Below are 23036 nucleotides of genomic sequence, written 5' to 3'. Positions count from 1 at the left end.
TGCCATGGGACGCAGTGGCCGCTGTCCCTGCCCGCCCTGGGCAGTGGTCTGTGTGCCCCTGCCGAGGGCGGGCCTTGTTGCTGTGCTCCAGGGTGGTTTCACCCTGTTACCCGTGTTGTTCGCTTCCATACACGATCCCTCACGTGTGCTCCATGATGACGAGCGCAGGGCTGGCTCTGGGAGCCGGGGAGCTTTGCAGAGCACCTCTGTCACTGCAGCCAAGCTGTGGTGAGAAGGGGGCGTCCCCCGGCACCGAGCCCCTTTTGCTGCTGTCAGCCCTGCAGCGTGCTGCCGCTTCTGCAGCTGCACCGTGGAGCAAAATAAACCTAAATTGGTTTGTTTATGAGGGCTCCAGGGAGCCGTTTTGCAGCCCTGGAAGCTCGTCTCGTGTAGCTCCCTTGCAAGTGCCGTCCCTGTCTCACAGGCTGTGCCGCTGAAGTGCTTCCAGCTGCTGGCTGCCCCTCTGAAGTGTCCTGCTGGGAACCTGCAGCCCCTCCCGGCGCGGCAGGCAGGCAGCAGCCGCTGCCGCTTCGGGGGCTCAGGTTGTTTCCTCCCTGGCACGGCCCGGCTGGCGGTGCCGTGGCTCGGTGTCAGTGCCCGGGGGCAGGACTGGCTCCGGAGGTGTAGCCGGGTAGCGGCTGCCGGCAGCATGCAGGGGTGGCAGCCCGTCCGGGGGATGGTCTGTGGCCCTTGGGAGTGCTAAGCGTTGCAGTGCGGGTGGACGTGCCCTGCAGGGCCGGGCCATGGAGTGCCGTTTGCCATGGAGTGCCGTTTGCCATGGAGTGCCGTTGGCCATGGAGTGCCGTTGGCCATGGAGTGCCGTTTCCCATGGAGTGCCGTTTGCCATGGAATGCCGTTGGCCATGGAGTGCCATTTCCCATGGAGTGCCGTTTGCCATGGAGTGCCATTTCCCATGGAGTGCCATTTCCCATGGAGTGCCGTTTGCCATGGAGTGCCGTTTGCCATGGAGTGCCGTTTGCCATGGAGTGCCATTTCCCATGGAGTGCCGTTTGCCATGGAGTGCCGTTTGCCATGGAGTGCCGTTTGCCATGGAGTGCCGTTGGCCATGGAGTGCCGTTTGCCATGGAATGCCGTTGGCCATGGAGTGCCGTTTGCCATGGAGTGCCGTTTGCCATGGAGTGCCATTTCCCATGGAGTGCCGTTTGCCATGGAGTGCCATTTCCCATGGAGTGCCATTTCCCATGGAGTGCCGTTGGCCATGGAGTGCCGTTTGCCATGGAGTGCCGTTTGCCATGGAATGCCGTTGGCCATGGAGTGCCGTTTGCCATGGAGTGCCGTTTGCCATGGAGTGCCGTTGGCCATGGAGTGCCGTTTGCCCCCGCTGCCATCCTCGCCCGCGGGCAGGGGAGAGCGAGCACGGGCCCCTGGCCCGGCTGGAGCTGCTGCCGGAGCTCCAGGCACTCCCCTGGGCACTGCGCTGGGGCTGGCCCCTGCCCAGGTGTGGTGGGGAGGGGAAGAGGGCTCCATCTGGCCTCTTCTTTGTCTTGTGCACCTCTGGGAAAGGAAAGCATGATTTAGCTCCAAAGCATTAAACGAGAAACCCCTGAAAGGCTATCCCTCCGGAATTGTCTGATCCTTTATGGCTTAATATAAGCATGCCTGAGGATTGATGAGGAAAGGATGTTGCTCGTGTTGGTAATTACAAGTTTGCTTCTTTCGGTGTTTTTTATATTCTGATTGTTCCATTTCAGCATTTAGCCTTTGTCGTAGGTGTGTGCAAATGCATTCTGCTGTGTCAGGAGCTTTACTTAGCTATTCATGTGCTCATACCCTTGGTAAGATACTTATCCTTTCAGGCAGATCAAAGACATATGTTTGGTTGTTTGGAATAGGTAAGCAGGAAGAAAGAAATCTCTTAAGAGCAATGACATGGTATAACTGCTAAGTAACAAATATAGTTACATACATATATGTGCATGTCCCTCTAATCATTACTGTTGCCCATGACAAAGAAATACATTGCAGTTGAAATCTTTTAGTTAATTGCAATGTCTGTCAGTCAGCCTGTCTTACCAATGATGTTTTTTCCATTCAATGATCATTTTTCTTCTATTCAAGAGATGAGCTTCTGCCAACAGAGAGAGAAAATATAAGTTTTGGTTTAGGATGCAATGTTTAGACCTCGGTGCTGAAACTAAAATGCATAATTCTTCTCTCTCCACATACAACTAAAGGCAAAAGAGCTAAGAGGTGATTACTGGAATTCATTTAAAGCTCCATGTTTGAGTCACAATATAAGCACGTGATGTAGTTAGTGTTGAATAGGAAATGTGGCGAGATGCAGGTGCTCTGTTTATTTGTAGATTGCAATGTGTGGATAGATAAATAAGTTTCAGTTTAGGAACAGACATTTTTGCATACTGAAGTGTTTAGAATTCAGACAGCCATGGCACTCAGATAGCAGTGGGTCTGCAGGAGCAGGCCTGTGATGTGTGGAACAGATAACATTCAGCAGTGCAGAGACAAGGGGGCTCTGTGCAGTGAGGGGCTGCCTGAGCTGCAGAGGAGCTCGTTCTGGATCAAAGCAGTATAGTGCAGAGCTAGCCTGAGCTCATTAGCCTGGGCGTAATGCCATGCTAATATATCGATACTGCTCCCAGGACCCAGGCTAATGGCTCAGCATGGTGCTATGCTGGGTATTCCCACCAGCTGCTGCAGGGATTTCTGCATTGTATAGTGTAGACATGCCATAAGGTTTTCACACCAGCTCTGTAAGCAAAGAGAAATGAATTAAGGGAAAGATATAGCCGAAGAATTTAAAGAGCAGAGATGTTTAAATTTGGGTTCCTGAATGGTTCCTGAGGAATCCAGTGTAAGTGTTATGGAAGTCAAGGACAGTCTTTGGATCAAACTCAAGAAGTCCAAAGTACCTAGTAATTCCTACTGATGTGATTTTTCAACACCATTTAATTGTATCTCTGGAAAACAGGCTTGTTGAGCTAGTCAGTCAGATGCTGTGCTGCCTTTTGAATTTATCGGGAATGAAAAGTGATTGAAAGCTTCCACTCTTGTTCAGGGAATGTTTTTATGAGATGTAAAAAATAATACCCTGTTGTCTCTCCCTCAAAAACAAGGAACAAGTAGTACACAAACAAGAAGTGGTTGGACTAGTTGATATTAGTTAATAATGATCTAACTGCCCATCTCTGGCTGAATTTTTTTTTTTTTTTTACTTAAAGTAAAAAAAAGTGCTAATGTTTGAGTTATATTTTTATTGATATTTTCACTGACTTGATTATCTGCACCAACCTGTACTTACTTCCTAAGTCTGTAACTCTAGGTGTTAAAGAACCCCTCAAAACAAACTTAAACTAGTAAAGAGATAGTTCATTATATAATTGTGGCCCAGATGCATTTAGGGAGTATAGGAAATTGCAGAACTGAACCTGCTGTTATACTCTGTAGAGCCTTAGATTGCTCAGTGAAGTGCTTAGGCCCAGCAGACTCAGTGCACTATTAATTCCCAACATGGGAGCTGGTATCAACCAACTGAGGTACATAGGAAATCCAAAATATTCCAGTGGGAGCTCTGCCCAGGAAACTGCAAGTTGTGGCCTCAAAAGAGCAGGAGGTAGACAGTTTATGTCTGAGAAGCAGTTTTATATTATTTCAAAAAATGACATACAGACACTAGAACTCCAGCACAAGATATTATTGTCACTAGGTGACAATGTTTATAATGTCCAGTTGAAAAATAAACTTCTAAAATGTAATCTGGTGAGATTTCAATGAATGAGTAAGGAAACAGAAGTGTGAGGGTCAGAACTGGGGAGAGAGGAATTAAATAGTTTTTCTTTGCTGAGACTAATGACATTTTCCTTTTTTTAGCATTGCTGAACTCATTCTGGAGCTTGATAAGAAATTAAATACCTCTTTTGCCAACATCACAGCTGAGGAAACTGAGGGAGAGATATTAAATGTTGGATTTTCCATGTACGTAAGTAACTTGTGTCCCATAGAAAGTCTAACCTGGGATTGTGGTGTCTGTAGTAATGCCCCAGAACTGCTCTTCTCTGTCATCAATGTCATTGATACTGCAAAGATAAAAACCCCACTAAAAAATCAAGGTTGATGTGTTCCTGATTCCCACTCCTCTCACTCCAGCAGTAGAATACTTGACTTTAATACCTGCTTTTTTGATTCCTTGGATGCTTTTCTATTCCTTGAAAATTATTGCATATGCTTGTGCTTTGAACTAAATGAAAACATCTAGTACTATAATAACTATAATTGACATCTTAAATACACTGATTTAAAATTGGCAGTTATATCTTCCAGTAGCATTTCTATGATTTTGTAAACATCACAAGGTAAATTTCTCTTAGAAAAGTCAGTTCTACAACACTGTTCACAACTAAAGCAGGATGTGTGGAAATGGTACCTGCTGCAGAATGTCAGTAGGTCCTAAGGTCAAATCCCTCTTGGGAAATGGTAATAAATGGTATCTCAGCTGCTGTGTTCTGAAAATATTTGTCAGATAAAACTGTTACCTATCCAAGAAAGATTAGAATCTTCTGTGACACAGATGGGAGCATGCAACTGTCTGATCAAATGTGATTAAGTATGTGCCAGTACCCAGAAAGCTGTAGCCTTAAAATGCAGCTCATGAAGCATCAACAAAATTGTATTTGCAGTCTAAACAGGGAGCTATAAAGTGGTAACAGTGGTAAATGCTCATGCTCTAGTGTGCCCCAAAGGTTGTCAGGATGTGTGCTAGGGGACTGTAAAAAGGATCAGAGAACATGGAAAGATGTTTTTGTCAAAACAGCATTCATAAAAAATATTAATCTTCTGTGTGATTCTAAACTGCATTTCTGGTGGAATCTTGATGATGACTCTCTGGTGATTTGGAGCTCACAAGAAGTACTTATTGAGATTAATATTGTTTAAAAGTCCCTGGCTGCTTGGACAATTTCTTTGTATTCCTACCAGGTCACCTGTCCTTGTTTCCACCCTCTGTAGGCTTCCTTTTTGTGTTTGACTTTGTCCAGGAGCTCCTTGTTCATCCACACAGACCTGGCATTTTAACCTGACTTCCTCTTTGTTGGGATGCCTCCCTCCTGAGTTTGGAAGAGGTGATTCTTGAATATTAACCAATTAACTTGGGCCTCTCTTCCCTTCAGAGCTTTTTTCCATGGTACTCTTTAGATCCCTGAAGAGTGCAAAGTTTGCTGTCCTGAAGTCCAGGACAGGGAACTTGTTGTGTGCTCTCTTCACTTCCCCAGGGATCATGAATTCCACCATTTAACGGTCACTTCATTTTTTTTTTAAATTTAAACTTTTCAATATAATTTAATTTCCTTATTGTTTGCAGGAATTTGTGGTGGGACTTGTGGGGGAAGGTGACTCCTGCAACAATTTTCTTTCACAGGTTTGAGAGTAATTTAGTATTGTTTCTCATGGGGCAAAAAGCACTGGAGTCATGTGATTAAAATCAGCCTCTTTTTGCCAATGAGCAGGCCTGTTAGAAGGTGTGTTGAGGGCAGACCAAAGATGTTTGTTGGCTTCTTTGGAAAAAGAGGCTTAAGGAATGAATTTGCAACTTTTCCAGTTTCAGCACGCAGTCTTGAAGTGTCCTTTTCCCGTATTTTGTGTGGGTTAACTGATGACCCTGTGCTTTCTGATGGCAAGCATGAATTCTGGAGTTCACCGTGTGCCCAGGCAGTCTACTCACTCTGAAGCCTTTTGTAATGCAAAATGACACTTCGTAAAGCCAAGAAAATGAGAGGGTGCTGCTGCTACCCTTCTGAGAGGCACATTGCCTCGTTGCTCCCAGAGTCTGAGGCTTGTGACCAGCAGGCTGACATGGCCAAAGGGTTTTGCTGTTCAAGTGCTTCAGGCAAAGCTGAGTCCCATTGGTCGGTCCTGGCACCGTGGACAGACTGCAGTGACCTCCTTTCATCTGCCATACAGCAGAGACCTGTGGGCTTGGCTAGCAAAGGGCAGGAAGAGCAGGATCTCTTTTTGGGAAAGGGGAAATGGCATCTATTTGCCTCATGCTTCCGCCTCTTTGCTGAGAGGTATGTAAAGAGTTACTTCTTTTTGCTCTTCAGTAGCTTTGTTTAATATTAAGAGCATTGTTTACTGCTAACAGAAACCGTCCTTTTGGAAAGGACATGTGCCTCCTTCTCCTTTGTTTGATTCTAAACAACATGGGGAAAAAAGAGGTTTTGTACCACGTTTTGCTGACTCAGTGTGTTCACGCTCACAGAATTAGCATCAATGCTGTTTCTGCTTCTGAAAAATTTGCTGATGTTTGGGAGAAGGTAAGCAGGGGAATGGTGAGAACAGGGGATGCAAATATTTATCCTCCTTTCAATCATGGCTTTTCATTTAAAAATTACTAAGCAGGAAGTAGTTTATAATTTCCTTTATTTTGCTTATTAGCACACGAGTCTCAACAGTCATGGATTAATTCTGTGAGAAGATCTCTCATAAATATCTGGGATGAGCTATACTGCATGATGTACTCCAAAGAGCAATGGATCTTGGAGGCAATGGCTTTTTCCTGCTGTTTAGATAGCCAGCTTAGAAATAATAATAAAAAGACTGTATCTGAATAATTTTGACTCCAGAATGACTGATTTCAGAATGGCTTTAGAAGCATAATAAGAGTGGTGAAAAAGGGTTCCCCTTGGATGGCCCATCTGAAAAGCAGCAGTAAAGGGATGAGATGCAGAAGAAAAAGCCAAAAGCTTTTGGTGTTGCCAGCAAATTAGCCTGTGGCAGATGTGTGTGGAATTTCACAGAGTGAGAGCAGTGGTGTCTTCCCCTAAGTATGAGACAATTTCTGAACTGCATCTTTCCTCTGCTAGCAGGACATCATGTAAACCATGATCAAGCTTTGGTAATTCCTGTGCTCTTAGCTGGTGTACCTTGTCCCCCTGGCAACCAAAAGAATGAACTTAATGAGGAACACTGTAAAAACACACCACTCAAAAGAAAATTAATATTTCATTTTTTGTCTAAAAGACAAGAAATATCTTAAATGACATAAAACTTGATACTGATATTAGTGCAGTGATTTTCCTGGCACCGAAAAGAGTTTTTGGGTCACATCACCAGAAACCATCCTCATGGTTTGGAGATGATGGCACTAGTTCACGCTTCTCCTGTGCCATGGGGAACTTTTACTGTAGGGGAAGCTGGCAACTATATTTTGTTTCCTATCCATTCTGCTGGATCACATCTATTCAACCTCAGCTGTATTTGTGTGAATATATATATATATATATATATATATATATATATATATTCATACATTTGAATCTCCTTATCCCATATGCTATCTTTAGATGTCTGAATAAATTAAAGAGAATGAACTAATATAGAATTAAGAAGGAGTTTTAAGATTGTTTTCTATGTATATATTTAAACCATGAAGGATTGTTTACTTGAACATATCCATTTCTAAGGTGTGCAGGGATTATTGTAATCTATGGATGTGTCTCTGCTGGTATAACAATATAGATGAGGTAACACGTGATTAGGAACATTAGAAGAATTTATAGCACAAGTAGCATTATAAAATATTCTTTGAAGATCTGAAGATCTTAAATGAGGAAAAAAGGGTCTGGTTTTCATACTCTATATTTCCTAACTTCCTTACTGATAGTTTTAATATCTGATTTTTTTTTTTTTTAAGTTTAACATATTTGGAGATTTTATGAATGTGATCCCTGTTCCTCCCTAGTCTTGCCATGTGTTCAAAATAATTTTTTTTATGCCCACAACAAAGTAGTAGCAGAATATGTAGACTTAGGTCCCTGTTCCATACTTCTCAGTGAGAAAGAATGGGCAATGGTAATTTGAAAGAAAAAAAATGAGTCAAGTATTTTTAGTTTGGGTGCTTAGAAAATCATTAGCATTATGGCAGTACTGAAGGATTTTATACTGGCTGAGCTTTCACTGAAATTACCTTTTTATGTCCAAAATACTGACAATGAATGTGTCTCCATATGACAGTTAACCCCAAAATGTTTCTATTTTGGCATTTTTGAAGATGGAGTTTGGAGATTTCCACATTTTTCTCCCTTAAAAGAGTATTTCAGCTACATTCCCTTGAACTGCAAAGACTTCATTCCTATGCATCTCAGATGAAGGCAGCCTTTATCTTAACAGTTTTCTTCTCACTTCCTTAAATGCCATAATGAATAGTTTTTATACCTACCTGTAGATCTGCTAAGTTACTGTAGGAATATGAGAAATCAAATCCTCAAAGGCAGAGACTTGCACAAATTCTGGACCTTCACTTTTCTCTCAGCAGGGTCCTGCTGCTATAGCAGGATCTGCTGTTAGCAAAAGAAAAGACAGTTGGATCTGGTTTGGGCTCAGCTCACTAAAGGAAGGATCTAGAGCTGGAAATAAAATATGACTTTTATTCTTTTTCTGAGCTCAAAGTTTTGGGTTATTTGGATTCAAAGGGCTTGGCTTGGCTGCTTCCAGGCTTTATAAACAATATAAACATCTCTGTTTGGTTGCTTCCCCAGAGGCCATTGATACCCTCAAAAGGAGAATCAGCAGAGGCAGCAATTGCTATTTTGGCAGTAGTTAGTGGTCAGCAGGCAACTTTACCTGTGCTTAAAATATAAAGTTTATGTTGGGGCTTTTCAGAGGGGTCTAAATGAGTTAGGCAATAAATGAAATTTGATGAGAGCTTTGTGCCAATGCTCCTTATGATTCCTTGAAAGTTCCAGATTAGTTTACATCATTCTGGCCTCCTGGGCCAGCACAATGATGAATTACTGTGAGAAACCAGACAGAGTTGCTGATAGGATTTCCACAGAAACCCATGTTGAGGAAATATATGCATAGTTTCATTGGCCAGCCCTCTCTGTGGTTACGTTGCTCACTTTTTAGGAAGAAAAGAAATCTGGGGTACACTTGTCCTTGATAGTGAGCATATGCTGGCAAGGTTGGAGGTGTTTTTATATCTATGATGCTAAATAAAGATGCTCACTTGAGCATTTTGTTTTGGCTGAATCTGCCCTTTCAGGATGCATGTGTAACCTCTTTGTGAATTACTGAAATAAAGGAATTGCCTAATGCAAAAGAGAAATTCCACAAATATGAAACCCTTGGAATGTTTTCTACATCAGCCATTTCCTTTTTCTCTTGTGCAATGTGTATGGATTGTCAGCATGATGTGGTGTGTAGTAACCAACGTGTGCAGGAGGCTATTAATCTTCTTAAAGTCCTGTGTTCATGTAAGATTGGAGAGAGAAGTGGAATTCTGTTCAAACACTCTCAGCTTGTACTTATCTGCCCATATGGATCCTTTGCATACTCTCACAAATGTGAATCTACTTTCTGTATGTATCAGCATGTTCATCCTTCCCTTACACTCTGGGTCATCTGTCAGCTCACGGATCTTGATAGGCTTTATTGATCTATTCCCTTCAAGGGGAAGGAGATTCATATTGTCCTGAGTGTGCTCAGGGTAAAGAGTATGGTGGAAACAATTAGGTCTGACCTGCCACCTATGGGATTTAAATGCCTGAGGGCATGTGCTGTACTTTCAGATATGTAGATTTTGAGTTAATTTATAGATCAAGATTTCATTCTCCAACAACTTGCCAGACAGTGAAGCTTGCAGATTTGTTATACTGCAGCTGAAGTTTAAATAAGAGCTTAACTGAAAAGGAGAGAACTCTTAAAGGCAAAACATTGGAGGAAAAGTGATTTATTAAACTTTTTATTTCCACTGTCTCTGCAATTATAAACTATCGCATTGTATACAGTTTTCTTCCCTACAATGCTAATACTCCCTCTGGTATATGTAGGGCATTTTTTTTCTATGGTGTTTAAAGTCTGAGGCTTTTAGCAGTTTAATGCAAACCAAAGCATCTATATCACGGGACTAGCCTTTAGTTCTCTCTTAGATGCTTTTTTCCTGTATGCAAAATTAGATATCATTCTGAAGGCACTCTTAATTAACATTTTTTTAATCAATGGCTGGATTCTCTGGAGGATTTTTTTTCTATGCATCATTATTTTTCTCTTTCTACAGCAACTTCACAAGCAAATTAAGTAAACAGAAAGAAACACTTTGTGGATTTTTCTTGTGACAGCCTGCAAACCTGTGAACTTTTTTTTTTATTTTTAAGTTGAAGCTGCTAATTGTAGAACTGTATAATTAATGCATTATCCGCGACAACAAGGTTGCGTGGTTTGTGTTTAGCAAACATGCTTTTTCTGGAGGGTGGAAAAATACATAGTGAAAACTTATGGAAACACTATGCTGTTTTTTACCATTTTGTATGACAGCCAGTCTCTCAGCCATCATTAGAGCTGTATGCCTAATCAGAATCTGAAAAGATACCCTGAAAATTGGCTGGAGCCCTGATATCACTGTCTGAGTCCACAGCTCAAACGTGGTGTTTTCACCTTCCAAGATAGGCCATTGCAGGCAGATATTCTCAGAACTGGAATGCTTGCTCTGCTAATTGGCACATTCCTACTTAGATTTGGTAGGACATGCTGATTTGTAGCATGACTCAAGAATTTACTTCTTAGTGGATAATTGCCTCATATTTCCTTAATCTTTCTGTTTACCAGCCTCTTTTCTATAGTGTGCCTGTCTACTGCTTTCAGCATTTGTAATAGTTTTTTATTAGCTAGACATCTTTCTGATTATTTCATATGTTTTTCACTGGTTTGAGAATTTCTTTGCTCCCTGGCCTTTTCATAAATCAACTATGCGTTGGTGTGTGCTGGAAGTGATGGAATGATTTCCTTAAAGCTTGCAGCAAATGATGTTGTATCAATGCTGACTTTGTTACTGCTGTTGTAGAAACATTTTTAACAAATTGGATGATGTGTTCTGTATTCAGAATTCAAATGCAGTGTGTCAAGGGACTTCTCTGCAAACTGAATGCTTGAGAGCCCCAGAAACAGTGTGACCTCTTCCACTATAAAAATTAGAAGCTTACTCATGACTTATACAAGTCTTAATGCATTTCCCAGTCCAAAAAATTAGTGTAAATACCATAGATTTAATTGATTTGGTCTTTTTGGCAACTTCTGTTAATGTAATTTTCCCCCCTTTACTCCCAATCGTTTAATTCTCTTGATTTTAAAATTGTAGTGAAAGGAAAACCATATTGCAATTCTTGGATGAGTTTCATGGTTATTGCCATTGTCCTTACATGGTTATTGATGTCTGAGTGTTTCTTGATGAAACACTTATATCACTATTCCAGATCAAAATACCAGCAGGAAAACACTTCTGCTCTCAAACCAAGTTTACACTGGGTTTGCTCTTTCCATGCCTCTGTGAAAGTGCTGAAAGTTCTACAGGTGGCATTGAGAGCAGAGATTTTTTTTTTTTCTTATCCTGACAATTTTCTAATACTCAATTTGTTTGGCTTTTCCCAGAATGACTTACCTGATGTGTCTATGTTCATCAGCACTTAGAGTGTGTGCAGGGAGCCACTGAGCAGCACTGTGGGAGAAGGGAAAGCTTGCTCTGCTCCCTGCATAAGATTGTGTCTGTAATTCATTGTCTTTGAAAGCTGTCTAATCATGGCATCGACTCCTTAGCGCTTTAATACAGGATAAGCTTATTAGAGATAATCTGTTTACTGAATGTCCTTAGCACAAAGCAATCTAGTTAACAGCATCTTTTGAAGCTTTGTCTTCTGGATATATCTTTTAAACTCATCCCTGATTATTTATCTATATCTGTAACTTTAGATCCTTTTCTTTAGACTTGTATCTGCCTTGGCATGAAATTACAGTGTCTGGTGAATACACCGATAAACCTATTAGTCTTGTGGAGAAAAAAGGCAAACCAACACCAAAAAGAGCTAGTCAGGGCAAATAATTCAATCTGTTCCTGTTTCTTTAGGCTTCAAAATAATTTTTCTTCTCTAAAGATCTACACTGCTACCAGACATTGCCACAATCTCCACAGTGCTTGTCACACAGCAGCTTGTATGTCCAGATGTTTCCCATCCAACATGCTGTCCTCTTTGAAGTCTGGATCACTGCTTAAGATGTACAAAAGAGGAAAAGAAACCTGGCAAGTCATCCTCAAATGACTAGGTATTTTTGGAAGAGATTTACAAATCAATGTATTGAAAAAGACAAGATGAGGAAAGAGCATTACAAAAGAAGTGCTGAAGAATGAAAGGTTAGAAATGTAATATAGTGAGCCCATTTTACCTTTGGATCTTCCTGACCATTGGAAACTGCTCAATAAAATTCTGCCTTGATAGTTCAAAATACATTACATGTCTCTCCTGACACAAGAGCAATTGCTCCAGTTATTGATGAAGGCAATGTTAATGTGAATAGTGCATGTCTCTTTGTGCTCCCTCTTTTCTCATGGAGTTAAACAAAATTACAAATTATCAAGAAGCCTTTTCTCTTCATAGGAAAGAGAATCATAAACTTACCAATAAAAACACTGTCTGAGCATCTTAAATTGTTTTCTCCAAAAGGCCCAAGTTTGGGACATAAAGATAACTGATAGCAGTTTTCCTGTGATGAATTTTTAAAGTGACTGTTTAAAAACCTGTATTATGCACACTGTACCTCTTGCTTAACTGATCCTTTAATTGCTGAGGAGGTCTGGATACCAAGGATGTAACCAACCTATCTGAAACCTCCGGAGGCAACCACACATTTTTATGCAGCACTCAGGCTAATTTTGCTTTGGTGATTATTGTACCTGGCCAGATCATAGCATGTGATAAGCAATAAAAGTGCTGCAGTTGGAGGGAATTGCATCTCAGGTACAAGGAATACTAGATAATGCAAACTTGATTAGTGTCTTGTAGGCAAAAATCTTACAGTGTCTTGACAAGGCAAAACAAGCATCTTGTCAAAGAGAGTTTTTATTTTGGAGTTTCCTTAATCTTCTTTCCTTTTTCTTGGCATTATTAGGTACATGCACAAAAGCAGGTGCAAGAGAGATTAGGCTGGAGTTGATACTTGTACACCAAGGTGGTATTATTTCAGACAGTGTTCAAAAGCTGAATAGTAAAGGCTTTCAGTAGGAGTGACTTTCTTTGTAACATCACAGGCAAATTCTACAAAGTTCATTCTTGGTAATGGAAAATATAATCATTGCAAGGGTGCAAAAACTTTTGTGTACATCAAGAGGAAAAGGAAAAAAAAAAAGAAAATAAACACTTCCTTGCCAATGTTTTTAGAAATGTAATACCCATTCTTGTTGGTATGGACTGAATATTGCTAGCCCAGTTAGAATACGGTTGCTACATGCTGCAGGAAAGTGGAGAAGTGTTTCCTTGCAAGCACTTTAAAGCTACTATTGAATTTCTGTAAGTCCAGAGAAATCTAGTACCTCCAGCCTGTAAAACAAGCTTCTCTATTTGGCCTCATTAATGTTTAGTCTGTTTTTTCTTGGCAAAATTACTTCAGTGACAGTCTCCACCAGATTGACACTAAAGTGTTTTCTTTACTTGCCATCTGTCTGGACTGATTGGAAAAAGTAAAGTGGGGCTTGTTTAGAAAAATATATAAGCAGTTCATTTGGCACAAAGTTTGTTATAGATGTATGAAAAGCAGCTGGGTCCAGCTCAGGAGGTTAAAAAAAATGTTTTATGGCAGAGAGATGACTTTTCATGTACAAGTTCATGCACTAGATGTGTTCTTTCATTAAGCTTGCAAGAAGCAACTAAATAAATTACCTATGGCATTTAATTAGTTTTATTTGTGTTCTACCAGGTGACTTATAATATTATGTGTGAATAGGGATCTGATGTTTCAAATGCTAGTCAGTTGCAAGTACAACATTTAAAATAGCAGAATACAGCTGAAAGCTTCATAAGGAATTTCTTACACCTTAATTCTGCAGAGCACTTGAATGCATCAAAGTTAGCTGTTTTACTGGATTGATTCTGGTTTCTCTGACAGACTTGTTGCTTCTTGGCTGTTTTTTGTTTTTTTTTTTTTTTTTTTTTTTGACATTGAGAAAATTTGGCTAAAGATGGCTTAGAACAGTAATGAGATCCTGTAAAAATGAATGCTTTCTCTAAAGATGTTGGTATATGTGCCTATAAGTACATGCATTTGGAGAGAGCATAAACATGGTCACATGATGCTGTTTTCTCCAGCTGTGTGCATTGCTTAGCTTCCCCCTTTTTAGTATTCAAAATCCATTATGGTTAGAGGTCAGAATCAGTCCTCAAACAAGCTATATTTGGCCCAGCCTTTTCCCCCCTCCTCCTCTGAGCCATCCATAGCTGTCTTTTGCTGTATTCTTACTCAGACTTACTCTCTACATTTATTGGCTGAGCCTCTGCCATGCTGAATGCAAAGCTGAGCAAAAGCTGTTTTTCTATGGTTTCTGAACAAGAGAGAAAGGCTGAATTCTAATAGGAGAAAAAATAGGAAATAAAATTTTTTTCTGCTTTCTGAGGAGCATTAATTCGTGGTGGGAATTGTCTACCATGTATATTCTGCTTCTGCTTGATCACAACTCTCTCATTTCTTGTAAAAATTAATCAGTTGTAGGAAGGAAATTATTTTTCAGGCTCTCACGTAGGAGGGGTCAGACTTCAGTCTTCTATTTTTTGCAAAAACAAAAATTTTTGTTTGTGGGGACTTTGTTATTTGTAGTTTAGAGTTCATAATCATTACAGCAGAATTATCAAAATGAGAAGTTATTTCCCTCAGGTTTAAATTCTAGTGCTGTACCAGTGCTAAAGGTTAGTCCGATTTCTGGTTCCAGAAACAAAAGAAACTGAGTTAGCCCTGCTGAGCTATAATTTTGTTTCCTCTTTGTTTCATAATCATAGACAATTATAGATTATAGATAACTATAACCATCTGAATGTGTTTTTAAATTTCAGATCCTCTGAAATTTCATATTTATATATATATACTCATTAATATCTTTAACTGAACTGGGAATATTTTGCACTGTTATAATGCTCTTCTTTCCCGAGATTCCATTTTTGGAGGCATTACTCATGTTGAGTGGTAATTCCTGACTTAAATATGTACTACTCAGGCCTCATGGATTACATCTCATCTATTACTGGACAAGAATTTTCCCTTGGTTGTGCATGTTTGACATTGCTAGCCTCTTCTAACACATGAAGATTGAAGACTGTGGTCTAGGCAGCTAACTTTGGTTTTCTTAATCTGTAAGTATAGAGTGAGGTTCATCAGTCACCTTCTGATACAAAGATTGGCAGAAATTACATACCTGGAAATTATTTATAAATAGGTGAATGTTTAAATCATTAATTCAGTGTGTTAGACACTATCAGTCAGCAAGGTAGAGATATCTGTATAGGAATTATTGGCATAGGTAGTACCTGCATCTCCTCCATGATGCAGGTGGGGTTTTTGCAAATTCTGTTGTTCAAAACCAGATGCAGCTGTTTTGATGCTTGCTAATGTATTGATTTTTTTTCTCTTGAGACTTTGATTAACATGTAATTATTTTTGCCGTCGTGCTTGTTTTGCAGCATCTGTTCTACATGACATGTTTACTTTGTCTCATCTTGGTCTCTGTAGCATGTTCCCACTCAGTATTTTTCAAATATTTTCTGTTGGGTTGGATGATTCATGTTTTTGCTGGACTTTATTGGCTCATTTTACTGCTTTTACTACTGCTTGTTTTCAGTTGTAATGTAAAGGCTTATTCCTCCTTTCTTCATTAAAATTATTACTTTCGGTACATAATGTCTTTACGGATGAGTCAGTTATCTTGTCTAGATGGAGAGCTAATTTTCTTTGAAATTTCATGTGTCCATATGGCACTTGATTTGTCTTTGTTATGCTTGTTTTCTGCTGTCATAGTTCTACTAATGGCAGTAGAAATATATTTATATAAAATTTTTATAATAGTCCTTTAGCATTGATGGCACATATTACAGCTCCTTTTATGCATATAGTAGGACAGGGAGGTGCATATAGAAAACTTACGGCCTGTTTTGTGTACCAAGAACCTCCATACTATGGACTGGAATAATTTCAGCAAATTCTCTGATTTACCAGTTTAGAAGATCTTGCCCCTTTAATTTCACATTTGTAAATCTAGCTAGTTTCATGGAGGAATTAGTAGGAATCTGCACCTTGTTCACTCGGTGTTACTGGTCACTGAGCAGTAATAACTTTGCTGCCTCTTTACACAAGCTATTGATTGTTTTGTGTGTTGATGAACTGGTTTGGACTACACATATGAGCTTGAATTCTTTATAATAAAAGAATATCATGCAAACACAAACCACACTGAATTAGATAAATACAACAGGCATGATTGATTAGACTGCTAATCATGTGTGCTTTCATTTTAGAGCAGAGACAAATGAGTTTCTTCCTACACATAACTTTGAAGAACAAACTCAGTTTCCTGTTGTAAATCTACCAAAAGGTTGAGGGATACTCTTTGTGGTTTTCTTCCTTTTTGCATAAATAATTGGATATAAACATAAACTTATGGGATAATAATATTTTTGACAGATGTAGTGTGGGCAGAATTGTTACAATTGTTATTCATAGTGGGCTGCTATTGAGTTTTAGGCTGGTCAGGCAATGTTGAATTAAACTTGAAAGTCCTTTTGGTAGAGAAGGCAATTTTTACTAAGTTTTCGCATGATAGTTTATGAACAGAACAGACAAAGATTAGAGAATTTTGTCCAGTTTAACTGTGTAGTCCTGCAAAATTAAGCCTAGTCTCTTACAGGATGCAGTAAAAAATGTAGTAAGGAAAAGGAGTCACTGTTGTGTGTTTGAGGAAACTGCATTGAGCATGTGGCTCCAACTTAGCTCTCATTGTATGGCATTAGAGGTTCAATAGTGATAGGAAATACCCTGCAGAGGAACACAGATTATGTGCACTGCACTGTTTTAGCTCACACAAAGACTGCCCGTAAGGTCCTCAGGTATGGATTTGCCAGGTTTCCTTATACTGCTTTAATCAAACAAGTGTGGGCTTAGAAAAGATTGGCTGAACCAAAACTGTGTGGGAGCTGAGGCAGTCAAGGCAAAATCCTTTTTCCTGAAACACTTTCTCAAGCAAGGACCATCTCCTTTGGGTGGTAAATTTGCCTTACTCAGTTCTGGCATAGTGTTCACGGTTCCTAAAAACATTTTGGCACCTATGTTCAGCTGTGAACGACCAGGAGCAGGAACTCAAGAGGTCCACTGGAGGCAGTGGATGGTATGGCCTAGTGCCTTTATCTCATAAGGTTCATCTTGGTCAAAACTAGTTTCTATTATAGTTTTTTAGCCCTGGAAAGTAGAGAGTGGATAAATCTCCCTTTGGTTTACAGAAAGTTGTTCTGGTTTTCTTCCCATGCAGCTTTGAAAATCCAGCTGCAATTTTTTGCAGTTCATCCAGATCTCAGTGTGTAATTTGTGTCATGACAAAAGCCCTGCAGCTGGTTTTGTGTACTGATGCTGACCGAGGTGGTTGGTAGAGACCCTGTCTGTAGTGAGGGATGAATGAGCAGGGATGGATGCTGCAAACTCAGCCCAAAATTTACCCTAGGGTTTTGTTTCTGGTGAGGGTTGTGGTTGCTGGAGATGTTTAATCATTAGGGAAACTAAATGGTGGTTCTCATCTCCTCTAAACCAGTCTGTTGGTGTCATACCAACCTAGAACAGTGGTGCTGAAATTTGCATCATGAGTGATTCCAAATGAGGTACCCCACTCACAGCCCAGCTACCAATTACATCAGTGCTTGTGTGTTGGATGGAGAGAAAGGTAACAGTCACTACATCATTTGTCAGGTTTTAATTCTCCTGTTTACTTCCCATTCCACACTGGAATATTAGCATTTCCCTACAGACTATTGACAGACCTTCTTCCATAAATTTAGGAAGTGTTTTGCTTCTTCCTCAAGTGAGAATGATGACATTTTTAATTCCTTCAGTATTTGAATTCTATATGTGATGCATGAGCTGATGCTCTTAGGGCTCAAGGCATTTTGGACTTCCTGATATCCTTTTCCCACCAAAATTTTGCTTACCTGTGGTTGAAATCTGAAATTTATAAGAAAGACTAAGAGGGAAAAAAGTAGCCAAATTCCCATAAATACATTTCATAGATAGGGAAATAAAGGCACAGGAGACCACACAGTAGTTTCATGTCCAAGCCAGGAAAAGCTTCAGATGATTCAGTTTGTGCTTTAGTTGTGAGAAAACACTATCTTCCTCCCCAATTCCTTAGCTCTTTCTCTGTCCTGGAGTGAGATTTCCATGTACAGAGCTTCTGAGAATCACCACTCTGGGGATTGCTGTTAACTCCAAAATGTGTTATTTGCACATTGAAGTACTTAACTAAGGAGCTTTTCTTCTCCCAGTTGCAGTCACTGTAGGCTTTATGGTAATAGAGCTGTCTTCTGCTCTCTGCCAAGTTTATTTTCCAAAATAAATATCTGAATGAGGAAACAATGACTAAAGAGTATATGTGAACTGTCTAGCATACTCCAAATTAAGAAGAAAAAGGACTTTTGGATGGCTGAAGGATGCATTATTATGACTAAATTAATCCTTTGTGAAATTGAGCAAAGAAAAAAAAAAAAGAAATTTGCTATCAAAAAACACTTTGAGAAGGGATTTGGTGAAAGTCTCATGACCTGAATCGTTCCAAAGGACAGAACATCTTGGGAGCAACTCTCCATTGATGTGGGGTGCACTTTATAACCAAAGATGTATCCATCTCCCCACTTTTTTTTTAACTGACTGTGTGTTCAGCATCAAATTCATGTGATAGTGTCAGGCTTGAAACAATGCCTACAAAATTGGGCATAATTGCAAGGCTGTAGGAAAAAAAGGCAAAAAGTGTTTTAAAACTGGGCGTGGTTGGAATCTCTGAGGTGAGAACTGAAGGTGGGGCTCAACCCATGTTTCACACCTGCTTTCTCAAGTGGCTCTAACAATTTGCAAAGGGCAGAGCCTGAGAGCCTTGATTGCCCTGATGAGCCCCACCTGGGGCTCACCCAATTTAAACCCAACGCAGAGTCAGTCTTCTTTCTCTTTACATAATGCCTCTGTGGTGCCTTGCCTGCTCCATCCCTGGGCTGGTTCCTGATGCTGGGGTAGGAAACCACTTTTTTGTCAAGAGAACATTAGTGGTGAGTCAGCTTTAGTTTTTTACTATTTTCATATCACGCTTTAATTTGAGACTTTTTGTTTGTTTTTGTAATTTATCTTGTCAAATCAGTTTATCGCTACACATCAGAAGTGATCTTTAGGCCTAATGGTCTGAATGCTCAGAAAGAAAATGGGATATCTCACAGAGGAGAGAAAGAAACTTGTGTTATCTGCCAAGTTTCAGACTTAGATGGAGACTTAAAATGTCAGCCAACTGGGCCAAACCACAGCCTGTGATAAACTCTGGCCTTCCATGGAGATTGCTCTGTTTTGCTTAGTTTGGTATGAAATCACCTTGCAGTAGCTTGGAGTTAAGCTCTTCTCCTTTTCCTCTGTGTAATGCTTACTACACCCTGAGACTTAGAAGTTTTTGTTTTGATTGAACACTATGCAGAGTGAATAATAGCCTTCTAAAATGAATGTCGTTCCTTGTTCCTTCAATAGCCTTTCCCCAGTCCTTAGTACTTTTAACAGTATCTCTGGGACCAGTGGCAGTGTTTGAAACCCATACAGGTTGTAAGGTTGGAGACAGTTTTGCTACAGCGCCTCAAGCTCCACCTGTGTTCTAATTTGGGGATTGAAAGCAGCTGTGAGAGCTGGTCAGGTGTGCTGCAACCAGAGGGGCTGGCGGAGTGTGACTCTGAGAGGTGCTGTGGAAAAGAGCTGCTTTCAAAACTGTGCTGGAGCTTGGGCACTGCTTTACAGGGTAGCAGTTTTTCTGTGTCATATTACACTAAACACACATTGTACTGTAGGTGACCCTACTGTCCATAAATGCGCTTTCCTAGCAACACTGGCAAAGGTGTTGAACAATTTGTTGGGATTTTGGGTTGTTATTCACAGATATCATTGGTTAATTTAATAACCTCTACAAGTTGTCAAAGTCAGTTTGAAGATTGTTAGATTTCCATGAGATTTTCTGTCAATAAAGGTACTAGAACCTGGTCCTTGGCCAATATTTTACAAGGATTAGTGCAGTAAAATATGAAAGGAATCCTGTTAATCTGCCTAAACAGTTACTGCAGATATTTGAGTTGTGGCAAGCAGAGGTGGAATTATTTGTTAGTTGTTTTTGAAAGAGAAATATTTGAAAAAAGGCACTTTTACATTCTGTGAAGCTTGTTGCAAATTTTGGTTATATAATAATTCTACAGTACATCAATAACAAAATGTTGATAGAATATACTTATGATTTCCAGTGGAGAATTTCACTGGCCACAGGAAGGTAAGAATGACTATTATAACACATAAGAGGAAGATTGAGAAATGGAATATATTAATGAAAACATGGCCTGGTAATGTTTTTGGGAGAGGCAGTGGGTTAAGTGCATCATGCAAAGGGGGCCATGTGCAACTGCAGGCCCCAGGAAATTAATGGAGTCTTACCAGGTCAAGACCCACCAAATGCATTTGAAGTCTTTGAACACACAGGTTTTTTTCTGCCATCTTAACTATTTCTTCTATTAGTATCAGCATAACTGGAATTCCTCATAGTATTTGTTCAGTGCTCATTTCATCCTTTAATAAAAGGATCTGTCTTTCTAAAGATAAGCTTATTTTTCCACCCCAAAGAGAAAAGCAAGAATGCTTGACAGCTCCTTTCTTTCTTCCCTCTACTCACTATGCAGCAAATAATCAATCTTGGCTGAATGACATTTTAGAGAAATTACAGTCATAAATGTGTCAGTACTTAAGAAAAGTGTAAAATGCCCCTTGTATTTGCATGGGTGGCAAATCAGAATTTAGCTAAATATACACGTGGCTGAAGAAAGCATAGAAATAAAAAGGATCTTGTAACAAGAAAATTACAAGGCAGCTTTTTGAAGAAAATTGCATGAATGGTCACCACTGTGAAGGTTTAAATGGGTGGCTCCCAAATCCTTGAGAGGAGTGAGGGTACCTAATTCTGGGTGGTGCCAAGTATCAGGCCTTGGTATCAGACCCCTTAGTACAGGTGCTCTTTTTGCTGCTACAAGATCAGACATCACATACCAGATGTAATTCTCTTTTGTGGGCTGGGCTGCAACTGTTTCCTCCTTTCTCCCGTTTTTTTTTTTCTTTTTTGGTCCAATGTATTTACCCTTATTTCAATAATAATGTAATAACATGCATTGATCCTTTAAACACATACAGTTTAAAGCTTTTTCCCAGTGGCACCTCAGCAAGCTTTGCAAACAGTGATCAATCAATAACCTTCACAAAGCCCTCTGCATCCCTCTCTTAGTTACACAGTTCTGAAGGATAAGGGTGTTGAAAGGCTTGGCCAAGGTCACACAAGGAGTTGATAGCTGACTTTTAAAATCTCAGACTTCAGACCACATGTCCTCCACATAAGCAGTGTTTATATTTCGGGCAGGTATAGGGAACAGTCTTGCCACAGTGACTTTCCAGGTCAGTGGCTATTCCTTTTATAAATTTTAAGCTTTCCAAAGCTAAATGTCTGAAAAGGAAAAATATGAAGGATGCTTCAAGAGTGAGAAATCTGATGTTGCAAGGATGTAGATTTCTCACTAAGGGAAATCACTGAAATGTTCCAACAAAATTTGGTTTGCCACTGACCAACAGGCTGGTGATGGTGACACTGTCTTGCAGTCAGCCTGTGCAAGGTGTTGGTTAATGTTGCTACAACAGATATTCATTATAACCTACAGTTATCCACAGTTTGCTCTGTTTATGCAACCATTTAGTGGTTATTCATTAAAAATAAAATTTATGTATGGTTATTGGATATGTATTTTGGCAGGGAAGTGACCTTGGCAGGAACATGTCTGGATCAACACTCAGCTAGCAGTCACTCTATGTTGTCATATAAAACCTTGTTAAATAATATTTTGTTTCTATCTTCAATTGCTGTTATATAAGACCAATAATGAAAGTCTCCCAAAGGGTTGGTAAATGGAGTGAGTTTTTCTGTACATTTTCCGTATAAAATAAAGAGCTAAGCCAATGAGTGTCAACATTATTGCCTAGTTGAAGTTCTTGCTATAAACTCTGATAGTAAATTGTTTACTTTTAGATTTTTGCAGGTTTAAAAGTTTTTTGCATTTAAATACAATTTGAATGGCTTTTGGAGAACTAAGGATAATTAACATTCAAAAAGCATTTAACTTTCATTTCAGTGAGACTGCTCACATACTTAGAGTTAAGGGGTTGGTTGAATTGTTTAATGCTCAGAAAGACAGTAAAAATAAAACCAGGGAGAAACTGTGGCTTCAGACAGAGAACCAGTGCCAAAACTGATTGTAGCTGTGATATTTTAAAAAGACACCTTAATGTCAATGTGCAAAGTCATTGTGTTTTACTAATTTTCATTTACTTGATGTCATTTCAATATAGCTTCAATTTCACCTTGTTTTCCCCTGTTTTATTTATTTTTTTTTTTTTAACAAAACCTTTGCATTAAAATCAGTGGATGGAAAGCTGCTATTAACTAAAGAAGCACTGTTGATTCCTGAATGGATTATATTTAAATATATTGGCACAAGTTATTGGTGACTTGAAGATTGGGGAAGATTAATTGTGATGTCAGCTCATCTTCATCAACATTATCAGTAAGGTCCGAGGTGTGCATTTGTGCTTCTAGAGGCAGAGATATGTTACATGGAGAGAAAGAAATTATTTATTAGCTTATGGACTGCTGAAAGTAGGGGTGGTGCAGAGACCTCCTGTTCTTTGTTGGTTGTGATCACAGGACAGGGACAGAACAGCTGCAGCCATGTAACTGCACTTGCTGGCTGCCAGGACTCTCTGGGGAGCACCTAGAAAGCTTCCTCCTGTACCTAAAGGTTTGGACAGTTGTACAGGATGTTTCTTACATTTAAGGAGAGAACTATATGCCATGCTATGAATATAGTAGCAAAATGGCCTTTATCTACAGGCCATCAGGAGCCATCAAGTGAGCACTGCTCTTCACTGCAAAACAAGTCATAACAGTTAGG

At 39.8% G+C, this 23036-nt stretch overlaps 1 long non-coding RNA gene across 1 annotated transcript in view; it reads left to right on the top strand.

The window, feature by feature from the left end:
- The first annotated feature begins 6223 nt into the window (after positions 1 to 6223).
- Positions 6224 to 23036, top strand: part of LOC110483645 (uncharacterized) — a 161576-nt gene continuing 144763 nt past the window's right edge. The window contains exon 1 of the long non-coding RNA XR_002467610.3: positions 6224 to 6287. This is a non-coding gene — a long non-coding RNA (uncharacterized LOC110483645). The remainder of the gene's footprint in view (positions 6288 to 23036) is intronic.

The sequence above is a fragment of the Lonchura striata genome, chromosome 10, assembly GCF_046129695.1.
Source record: "Lonchura striata isolate bLonStr1 chromosome 10, bLonStr1.mat, whole genome shotgun sequence".
In the NCBI taxonomy this organism is placed as follows: domain Eukaryota; kingdom Metazoa; phylum Chordata; class Aves; order Passeriformes; family Estrildidae; genus Lonchura; species Lonchura striata.
The sequence above is the reverse complement of the archived record's forward strand: the minus strand, read 5'-3'. Positions and strand labels throughout refer to the sequence as shown.